A 12,118-nucleotide genomic window follows, 5' to 3' on the forward strand; every position below is an offset into this window, starting at 1 on the left:
GAATTACATTGTCTTAACTTTTGAAGATTTATCTTGAGTTTGGATAGCCTTCTCAATGCTGTAAGTTAGCTAGGATAGATAATTTGCAGCCAAACTGGTGATTAAAGTTATCTTAAACTTATTACATGATGCTGAGGTATTTTGTGGTTTGGGGGAGGATGAAATAGAAGCTCTGCGGACTCTTCTGGTTCAGACAAGATTCACCGTTGTTCCTGCATTTGTGGGAAGAAGTAAATGGTCCCCTCCTTCCTTCTGTTCCTCAGTTGTAGGCTCTGTTTTATGCATGAGATTAAACCAGGAGAGACAAAGATCCCTTTTGACATTCATGTCTACGGTTCAGTAAAGTAGATGCAAGGAGCATCTATATTAATTACCGCAGTAATACTTGAATAATGCTTTTTTAACCATACACTAGGTCTTTATGTGTATATCACACTATTGAATACATGGTAGGAATTGTCTTTGTTGGCTCACTAACTTCATGGCACAGATCTCAGTTAAGGAGACAGGCTGATGTTAAGACATTAGTGAGTTCCTGTGTGCTGGGAAGTGAGGCATCTGGAAAACAGTGAGGCTCACCCAGAGGGCAATACATCCCATATATCTTACATACCTATCTTAAAATGGGCACGATCGTTCTCTGATCTTCATCACTGATTATAGGAGGAGCTTAAACAACTATGAATAGCTGCCTATATTTCAGATTTCTAATGCTAGGTGAGACAAATCTTGTGATGGGAATAATTGCTTTAAGTGCAGACTAATTCTGCAAAATACTGGCAGTGCCTCCAAAGTCATGATAAGAGCAAAGGAAATCCTTAGGAAACAGTTTGGGATCTAAGACTTTATTTAAACAAATTATATAAATACTTTCACTAAAGTCAAGAGAACTATATGTGTGAGGAAGCAAGCAACACTTTTTCCTTGTACTAACGGTATTGCAACCCAAGTATCTAAGAGGAGTACAAAAAATATAATTAAGTAATTACATGATACATTACCAAAAGCAAAATGTTCCTTCTTTAGTCTGTTAACAATCAGTTTAAGACACAAGCACAATATTGCTTTATCTTCATTATTAACTTAAAGTGAAAATATTATCTTGATATGAAAATACAAATAATACTATAGATAATAAAATTAACAAGATCTTTCTTAAAAACAGAAGTAGTATTTGCTTTCATGATCTCCTAGGGCAAACAATACACTACTTGGCTAAATGTTCCCGAAAAAAAAAAAAAAAAAAGAGAGAAAGGTTTCTATTCTTTTTTATGCTACTTGGTATTTTTTCAAATTCCCTTACTCAGGTTATGTTTTCAAGTTTTTACACATTAGAAAGTCTATCTGCTGTTCACAGCTTTTGTCATAAAGTAAATCCCTTCTACATAGTCCCAGTAATACAATCCTGGTCATTGTAATATTTTTCTCTAATACCATCATATTTCCAGGTCTTTCTTGTCCTTCTATTATTCTTTATAATCCATTACATTTTTCTTTCTAACAAAACCTAATCTGAGTTCACAAAAGTATCTGAAACCATTCCAGAAGTCCTGCTCATATTTTCTGTATGTATCTATATTTTGAAACAGACGTTTTTGTGATGCTAGCCAAATACTTGTGAATCTGCATCCTATCTCAAAAGCCATGAGGCTTTTTAATGCTTGTCAGAATAGAGAAAATCATGTTGTTTTAGTTGTTATAGCTACTTCAGCCTGCAACAGAGAAATTGTTAACAACACTTTACTAATTACTTCTTGGTAGTTACATCAGTCAGATTTTTCTGTTAGATCTACTATAAGGTATAGTATTTGTTTAGATATTATATATGTCAAGTGGCTAAATCTTAGTTTCTTAACCAACAGAAATATCTCACATTGGAAAACCTAGTTTTTGCCAACATTAAATTAACTTGAAATATGATTTTGATGAACCTGAAACTATTTGCAAAATTGGTCTAAATTTAATCAACTCTTTAAATATATATATATATACACACACACACACATATATATATATATATATATATTCCCCTCTGGGGGAAATCACCAGAGGAAGACTATTTTCCTAGGGAACAGAAGTAGATTCAGATGTGTCTTTTCAGGAAAGGATTTCACTCCTTATCTTCTGTCCTGTTGAAGACTGGTTCAGCCACACAGGCTGGTGGTTACTCAGATCAGTTTCCCTCATTCATTCTTAGAATTCATGTTCATATAGCTGAATATTTTTTGGACAAGACAGGCATTGATTCTTGGCAGGAATTTGAACAGGCACTGACCTGTTTTGTAGGAAGCCGGTCAGGCTATGGAGTCATTATTATCTCTTTGATGCCTGGCACAATAACATTTTGCTGTTCTATGCAAAATGTAGCATGTCCAACAAAAGAAATTGAAGCTGTAAGGCTTGTAGTTTGCAGGATGGAAGGATGTCACACACCTCGGTGAATGCTCTAACCACTCACTGATGAGGCTAGAAGGATCAAGAGACTCTATCAGAAATCCAGCCCTTTTTCTTGACTTTTTTTTCCCAGAAACATTTTACTAGATGCGAATGAAATATTCTACTTGACATGAAAGAATGTGGTTTCAGTGTTTCCTTTTTTTGTAATACGAAATATAAAAGTCTCCTTGGTTTAATCTGAACTGGGGTTTTTCTGTTCATATTAATTGAAAACATAGAATAGTTGGTGGGGTTTTTTCACAGTTGCATTCACCTTAAAATATACTGCTGACAGACTTGACCATTTAGTTGCTCAATTCCTCTTTCATATATCTGACACAAATTAAACAAAAAGCTTACTCTCTGGAATGTCAATGTTTTTTTCTTTGTTTCTGAAAACATCCACTGTTTAATTTCTTCAAGCAAAATTTTGTTTCAGCTTGGCTGTGGAAACTGATCCACTTTGCGATCATTCACATATGCACACTCTCTTGGAGAATATTTGCAGTGGAGCAAGAAGATGTACTTACAGAAGCAAGGGAAATATTTCTCTGATTTCTATAAGACCATTAGCTAACTGGTCGATTTCTTATAATAAAGGCTAATCAGTTCACAGCATTGCAGATCAAGATTATAAAAGATATGGGTAGGATCCAAACAGCTAGGTACAACTAAAAGGTTTACAACTTCAGCCTAAATTCTTCTTACTAAGTTTCCCAAGTGTTCAGTGTGATCAAGGAGAAAATAGTTGTTTCTTAAAACCTCCAGAGAGAAATTATATCCACACAAGTTTATCACACCAGTGTAAATCTTGTATGTCCAACATGATGATAATGATATGAAACCAATGTCATTGCTCTGTATTTGATTGCATGAATTTTGTTGCTGCAGAAGACAACTGAGAAATACCCTTCAGTTAGTTGAGTAAGGTGCAGCATGAGTGGTTTTGGCTCAGTAATTCTTAGTTATGGAGGTTCAGAACAAGAGATTCTGCTTTCTTAATATATAAAGGGAAAGCATTATCACTACTTCCCTCTAAGAGAAAACAATTTTCTGAAAGCCCATTACAGAAATGACCAAATGATCTATTTGTTTTTCTTAGGTGCTTTGGAAAATCTTGTTTTTCAAAAACTATGCTGGAAATAAGTCATGAGAAGACGATTTAAGTCTGAAGGATCTGTTCCATGTTGCACTCACACCATCCGGTTTGAGCAGCCTACCTGACTTGTTTCATTATTAGCAAGTACAGGCTTTGAATAGGAGCTCTAGAAAACCAATATACTTAGGAAACTGAAGTATATTAATAACATTTTTTCATGAGCAATGAAAGATTTACATACTGGTTTATAAACTGTTCACAACTCCTACATTTAGATGATGAATGAACATCAGACTTAGTAGTGAAGAAAGTGACAAAACTTCCTTCAATTTCAATTAGGTCCTACTCTATCTAGCAAATTAGATGTAAAGGAAAATGAGAGAGAAAGGAGATTAAGAGAAATACAGAAATCTAGCGATGATTAGTTACAATTATCTTAATTTGAAAACACAAAACCCCTTTCCCATCCATCTTGTCTGCCATTCTTTCTAACCGCAGCAGCCATGTATACTTATTAAATAGTTCTGGGAGAGGAGAGGAGAGGAGAGGAGAGGAGAGGAGAGGAGAGGAGAGGAGAGGAGAGGAGAGGAGAGGAGTCTATTGTTGTACAGATTTTGTTGATGTTTTTTTTTCTTTTACAAATAACTCCACACAATAGAAATACTTCATGAAGCACTAGGGTACTTCAGCATCTGCTGACATTCTAATAGAGTAGAAGAGAAGGCTCCCGCATGCATTATTCGTGCTGACCATTTAAAGCTTCAGCCACAAGAAGATATAAATATTTCAGTAAATGAGAGGATCAGAGTAAAGAAAATCAACAAATCAAAGAGACACCATATGGGCAAAGACACTCCTTTGTGTAAAGTTGTGTCATGGAGAGATATTTTAATGTGCAAGGAGGTGTTGAATGCTGTGCTTCAGGCAACAATGTGATACAGAAGCTGTTTCTATTTATATGGAACTATTTCAGTGCCTCCAGGACTGGAATAGTCATCCTGGGTTAGGAAGGCTGCTGACCCGGAAATTTATGAAAGACATTTCTGTTTGGAGAGTCCTTTGGAGAGGTTGCTCAAATTAGTTGACATCTTTCTGAAACAAGCAGCAGTTGTGTGTGCAAGTTGGGAGAAAATACCGCGTTTCAATCAATGCTTACTTTCTCATGGGAAGAAAGTGTGTGAACAGATCAGAAAGGCATCAGAGCCTTTGCATCTGTGTCAGGGCAAACGAAAGCTGGCAGTCAGGTGGCTCCTCTTCTCACAAAAGGAACAAGTTGAGTAAGGTAATTACTGTTTAATATTTCCAACAGGATGTTTGAAGAGAGCATTTAATTATCCTGCCAACATCTATTCAAATAAACATGAGGGATTTAGAACATTTTTTAGAGTTGCAGGCTTAAAAGGAATACCAAACATTCTGGGGCACTAAAGCTCTTAGATCTCCTCTGTAATGTGGCATAGTAACATGTTTCTATTGACATTTTGCCTTTTACATGAAATTATGAGAACACAGCAGTGATGTATTCTTCTAGCCTGCCTCCTTTTTCACCTTCCTAAATGCTGTCTTGAAGCTTTACTGAAGAAGCAATATTTCAACAGGGCACACTAGAACAATAGCTGAGTGCATCTTTTTTGTTTTCAGCTAAAAGTCTTTTAAAGGAAAGTCATTGTTAACAAATACTCTGAGCATTCCTCTCATGGGTTAAATCATACTGCAAAATGCCATACTGTTAAAATTGCCAGCTGAAAATGGCTATGTGAACACTTATTTGAAAAAGGCTAATATTTGTCTTCTTTACACATGTAGTCACACACATAAACATATACACGTGTATAGAGATTTTAGTTGTTTCTAATAAAAATAAAGCACAGTGAATCTCTTACGAACATCGCTTTATATGTCTTGTGCTTTTTTTTTTTTTTTTTTTTTCCCACAAAGCCTTTTTCTGTTGCCTTGACTGTAAAATCTTCAGGGTTCAGAAGATTGCCCAAGGGAAGTGTTACACGAGCTGGTCGGTCTTTCCCACTTAAATCAGCTGCAAGGTCCTAGAGAAAGTCTCTCATGAAACAGTAGCATCTTAAACCTAAATGCAGACATCAGTCACCATGCAGTGAACACACCGTGGGTGAGCAAGCTCTGTGAAAAGATATTGTTTAGAATAGAGTTGTGAATCTGACAGACAAAAGCAAAAGAAGCCGATGAAGAGAAAGAATGTAAAGTCAGACTGCATGAGTAAGAGCTGAGGAAAGCTGACTGTGAGAGATGCTTGGAAAAGAGTACTCTTTCCAAGGATTGAGGAACAGTGACTGAGGATATGATCTGCTGGGGGTTGATTTTCTTTTTATATCTGAAAACAAAAGAAATAGTTGTCTTCTAGCTTTAACTTCTTTTCATAATTGCAACAACTATCAGACCTCTGATTTTTTCCTAACTGGTCAGATCAAATAAATTATCAACATTATCTTTGTTACTGTTAAAAGTATAGAGGAAGAACAGTAATCTGGGCCTTAATGGTAAAAATCAATATATCAAAACTCAGTGTGGTCCTCCCCCATCCCCAATAATCTCAGCATGAACTCCTTTAGGACTAGTCTTTGTAATTAGTAATTTACCTAAAACCACTAACACCTCATACCGTTTAAATTTTAAAAACGTAGAAACTGTCAGGATTAATGTGTCATTGATCTTAGACATCACTTTGGACTCTGATTTGCCAGGTCTTTTCATGGATGAGAAACTTTACAAGTTAGGCACATCCAAAGTGACCTTGTCTAACAGTTAATGGACATCTATAAGAAAATTTCACCTCTTCCAGAAATCAAGTGAGGATAAAATATGAGAGGATGGCTGATCTCGATGGGAGAGGGAAAAAAGAGCTAAGAAGAGCAGAAACGTACTTAGAAACGGTCTTAGAAATCAGGCAATTCTAGTGTCTTCTGCTGTTGTGGTGTTTTCTCAGTATGTAAGGAAAAAGAACATGGAGCTATATATGGTGGTGCCTGAGTAGATCATTCCTGAGCTCCCTGGCAATCAGATAAGTATTACAGTTCTTTTTTTTTAATAATTGAGTAGCCTTAAGGTACATTATGGTTGTTTATTACAGCTCTATAAACAACAGATGAGCAAAATGAAAGACAATCAGGGAAAAACACGTTAAAGGAACTGCAATACAGTGGAGACCTCTGTAAAATTCCATGGCTTAGACATGAGCTCAAATCTGGGCACTCATTTAAATGCTCCTCTGCATTTTGTATGTTTTTGCCTGGGTATGTGTTTTAAGATATTACCAGTGTTCTATGAGTTTTCTGTGTAGTTCTGCAACAAGAGAGGTTATTCAGGCATTATATTGGTGGGTCTTGCATGGCCCCATAATGTAAGTTTTACTCAGCTCTCTCAAATTTCAAAATTAGTTTTATGCCTATCTACCCACCTATTTACCTATGTAAGATGAATGATTTTGTTTATTGTGGAAAATCACTGTAGGATTTATATTAATTTCAGAAGATTACAAGTAAAAGAGGCTCATTATTATTGAAGTGGAGTGGAAGACCTTGTAAGGCAAGAATTCACTTGTGCAGTACCCTTGAAAACTCCCATTATGTGTGGGTTAATAGGAACCATAGCCTTGAAATCATATGCATTTTACCATTTAGAAAGGGTATTCTAACACCTTTTTAACTCTCTCTTTGACTGAGATACCATACAATGTTGAAACTAAGGACACAGTCTGTAATTTTTTTGTTGTGTTCTTTGAATGTGGCATGTGGTTTGAGTTTTAAAGCTTATTTCCTTTTGGTCTAATGAGCCTCTGAAAGTGATTAAATAGAGGAAAGACAGGTTAAGCCAATGACATTTTATCAGAGGAAATACTATCAAATCTAGTGCCTGAAAAACTGTTTGTAGGTTCCCAAGATTCCTCACAATAAAATACTTTCTTATGACTAGAGTAGTAATCAGAGACTCAAGGCATTAAATGTTTGTTTGTTGGAGTTCAGATAAAATGCAAGCAATGATCAGAAAAAATGTTCTTATGTGCTATACTCAGTTATCTTGTGTATGTCTGCTAATCCAGTCTAGCTGCCTGATTTTATTTTTATCCTGAACCCAATGAACCTCCTTCAAGCATGCGGAAATTCTACCAAATCAAACACTCAGCTATCGTTTTGAAGAACTTTTTTTTAAAAAATGGATTAAACTTACTCAGGATACTTTAGCATTAGATCCAGGGTCCACAGATTAAAATGAGCTCAGAATAAATACACATTTTATGAAGATGTAGAGATATGATAGGTGGACAGCAACTGTTTGAGTAAATCACCTTTCAAAGTGCTGTCTGGGCCACATACGTGTTGACATGGAAACAGTGGTTACTGGAGCTGAGTGGGATAGTACTAAGGCGATGGTAACAGTACATTTATCATTGTTTTGTACAGAGACCTTCGTCCATCACCAGGGACTCACTGTTCAAGGCACTTCACATGCTTCTGTCAGTGGAATAGTCTGACTCAAAGGAAGAGCTCCAGATGGTCTGCAGAAGTGAAGGACAGTGCAGTGGCATTGACCAGGACAACAGGCAATCCTCTTGACAACCAACAGTCTACCCCTTGGGTGTTTTGAACTTATGTTTGTGTCCTAGAGTTATGCCCATTGTGTTATTGTGGTTTATTAGGTTTATAGTAAAACCCTAACACACAGAGATGATCTAAACAGTGAGAAACATAGGCAGTAAGTAAAGTAGATGAATGAATGGCTGACACTTCTAACATTTTTTTCCCTCTACATCACCTTTAAAGTGAACATCTTGGAATAAAAATGTGAGCTTCAAAGACAGTGTTTACAAGAGTCTCTTTGGTGTCTCTTAGTGGGCTGTGTGGCTGGGTAATGGCTGTCTGAATTTGGAAACTCTGCACTCTTCATATCTGCCTGGGAGAGAGGTGCATAGCTGTACTGGCCCTGAGCTTGCTGGAGATCACCATGCTCTTGTTGAGAGACTGGGAATAATGTTAATCTCATTTATCTTTGTCATCTAAAAGATAGACGTGTGTTTTTAAGAAGTCATTTGGAAGTTTTCAGTAGAGAAAGACAGATACCTCCAATGGAAGCTTCACCCTATTCTAAAATAGTCATCTAAAAGACAAGGCCTAAATTGCCATTTAGAGGTCACTTTCTCTCTCTAATGCCTAATGTGCATGTGCACTTTCTCTAATGTGCAGACTACATTTAAATATTCTGTACTTTGCTTTACATGCCAAAAATTAAGCAAGATGAATCTTGCCCTTGCTGACCAACTTCTCTTTACTTTTAATGATAAGTTTGAAACGTTATTTCCCAAGTTTCAATTTCATAAGTTTCAATTAGAATTGTCACAGATTCATCCTTTCATATCATGTATCACTTATACACAGTAATGTATCTTTCACCATTTTTTTCTTAAATTATCCTTTAATGATAGATATTTTTTGTACTGCTACAGAAAGTTGAATAAAGTAAAAGTATAGCAAGTAAGCCACCTAAGTACCAACCAAATGAGGACAGGCTCTTGAACAATGCCAGGTAGAATGTTTGCCAAGGACATGAATATCAAGATAACATTACTTTCACACTGTTTTATAGTCATTATGTATACCTTGGTCAATCATACTTTATCTGCTATTACATGTCACTATATATGAACACAAAAATTATCTGAAAGAAAAGAGAAACAAACTACTACAGAGGTAGAATGCCCAGCTCCCCCCAGCTACAACTCATGTTTTCCTTTTTCTTATCAAAGACCTTAATATTATCTGTTATCCTTGCTAAAACTAAAGTTGAAACTTTTCTCTAAAAATAAATCCCTTAGCTCTAAGTGTAGTAAAGCACATCTTCTTTCTTGATTCTTGTTTCTAATTTGTTTGAGAAGGAAAGTTTGGAGTATTGTTGCTTCTTTAATTCTGAACATTAAAGTATTAAATCTATTGTCCTTTCCTTATGTCAAACTTAAAATTAACTATATGATTGTAACCAATAAAATACATTGCCCTTAGCTGAATTCCCTCCTTCACACAGTTACGTGATAGATTTCCTATCTAGGTTTTGTCCACAGGTAAGACTCTTGTTTTTCATCAGTGTTTCTCTGTGAACTACTACATGCATTAGAATACTGATAGTAGCATGCTAGTAACAAAATCATTTCGCTGCTGTTAACAAACCTGTCCTAATGCATTAACCTATGGCTTTAGTATCAACGCTAATTTTCAAGCTGTAATTCTTTCCCTTGCTAGATTAATTCTTTTAACAGCTACTTGTCTGGGTACAGAAAGAAAGAACAAACCTGAAGGAAAAGTTGACTCTAGGACAAATTAAATGTGATGGAAAAAAAACCCCCAAACTTTAAACAAATAGTGACTTGATAAAACTATGTTGAGTGACTGTTTGTTGGTAGTTGGATAAGACAGTGTGATCGTAGATGGTATGCTTTAGATATGTGCCAAAGACGACCATAAAAAACGTTTGCAGATAAATGTCAAAGAGTGAATAAGTCAAAAGTTAATAAGTAGGAGACTCAGAACAAACTGACTACATTTTATATTTTTCCTGTGCCACATTAAGCACTGATTAACTAATAATTTAGAAGCAATAACAAACAATCACTCATTTATGCATTGTGTAAGCAGCCTAGACAGCTTATAGCCATAACATATATTTGGAGTCCAGACTGAAGAAAGGGTTAAATTCAATAATAGCTAAGGATTATTAGGGGACCTAAGGTGCTGGCAAGATTGCAAGCTCGAAAGATTATACAAGAAACTAAAAGCCACTTTCTAAGTATTGGAAAGAAGAAAGTTTTGTAGATAAATTATTCAATAATTGCTGTTGGAAAACTTTTTGTACTTTCCTCTGAGGAAACTGGTTATGTCCTCGACATATAAAAGATGAATCAGGGCAACCAAGATGAACTATTGGTCTACTAGAAGTGAGTGCTTCTCTGGTGACCTTTCCATGGAGGACAGTAAGGTTTCACCAAAGTTGGCGAGGCTGCAGTGCAATTCCTGGCCTGTTTCTCAAGTTGTGCTTTCATGAATAATGAACAGCAAACCCCTTCTGGTTTGCAGTTACACCCATGGATTCAGGAATTGAAGGTGAAATGTTGGCGTGGACATGCTGAAGTCAATGGGATAATGTTCATTGCCTCTAGTGCAGTTCGCAGAATCACAGAATCATCATCTAGGTTGGAAAAGATCTTGAAGACCAACCATTAACCTAACACTGACAGTTCCCAACTACACCAGATCCCTCAGCGCTATGTCGACCCGACTCTTAAACACCTCCAGGGATGGGGACTCCACCACCTCCCTGGGCAGCCCAGTCCAACACCTAACAACCCGTTCTGGAAAGAAGTGCTTCCTAATATCCAGTCTTAACCTTCCCTGGTGCAACTTGAGGCCATTCCTTCTTGTCCTATCACTTATTACTTGGTTAAATATGCTCATCCCCAGCTCTCTGCACCCTCCTTTCAGGGAGCTGTAGAGGGCGATGAGGTCTCCCCTCAGCCTCCTCTTCTCCAGATAAAACACCCCCAGTTCCCTCAGCCACTCCCCGTACGACCAGTGCTCCAGACCCTGCACCAGCTCCGTTGCCCTTCTCTGGACACGCTCGAGTCATTCAATGTCCTTTTTGTAGTGAGGGGCCCAAAACTGAACACAGGAATCGAGGGGTGGCCTCACCAGTGCCGAGTACAGGGGTGAGATCCCTTCCCTGTCCCTGCTGGCCACGCTATTGCTGACACAAGCCAGGATGCCATTGGCCTTCTTGGCCCCCTGGGCACACTGCTGGCTCCTGTTCAGCTGGCTGACAATCAACCCCCCCAGGTCCCTGACTGGCAGCTTTCCAGCTCTGATATCACATGTGGTATTAAGGATTGTTTACACCTGCTAGTACAGATACACATGAATATCCGAAACAGTCTTACACAATAGCTATCTCAACAGTCAAAAAACTGTAAAATTTCGTGGCTGTATCATTTTCCCTGCAGAAAAAAAATTCTCTCCAAATAGCTCATAGGAATTTATTCACCCTTTCCTCTCCCTCACACTTGCAATAGAAGACAAATTGCCCAAATATCTTCTGATCACATTCCACATACTTCTGTCAGCAGGAAAAGTAGAATTTAACAGTGAGCCCGGATACTAAGGGTGGTCAAACCCACCACTTCCAGGATTGAGGGATGATGGAAAAGAACGCCCTGCTTGTCCTCCAGGGTGAACCTTCCATCTAAGCTGTCGGGTTATCACAGATCCATCTGTAAACAAAGGATAGCAGGTTCCCTGGACAGTGTCAGGATCACACTCAGTGTGACACTATGTTTGGATGTTCAAAGAATCCCTCTCTCCTTGCTTTCTTTTCCAGGCTTAATAAAGGAACTGCTAAAACCTATGTAGCCTGATAAGATGACAAGACAGTCTTTTAGTGTTATTGATTGTATACAAGAGGTGGAATGATGAATTATTTCCTATAATGCACCCTGAGTGGGTTTCATCTTTTTGAGAGATGTTTTTGAAATTCCTTATATGAATTCAGTTCTTAAACTTCCTGCTGGAAAGA

This window comes from Athene noctua, chromosome 1 (assembly GCF_965140245.1).
Source record: "Athene noctua chromosome 1, bAthNoc1.hap1.1, whole genome shotgun sequence".
Taxonomy (NCBI): domain Eukaryota; kingdom Metazoa; phylum Chordata; class Aves; order Strigiformes; family Strigidae; genus Athene; species Athene noctua.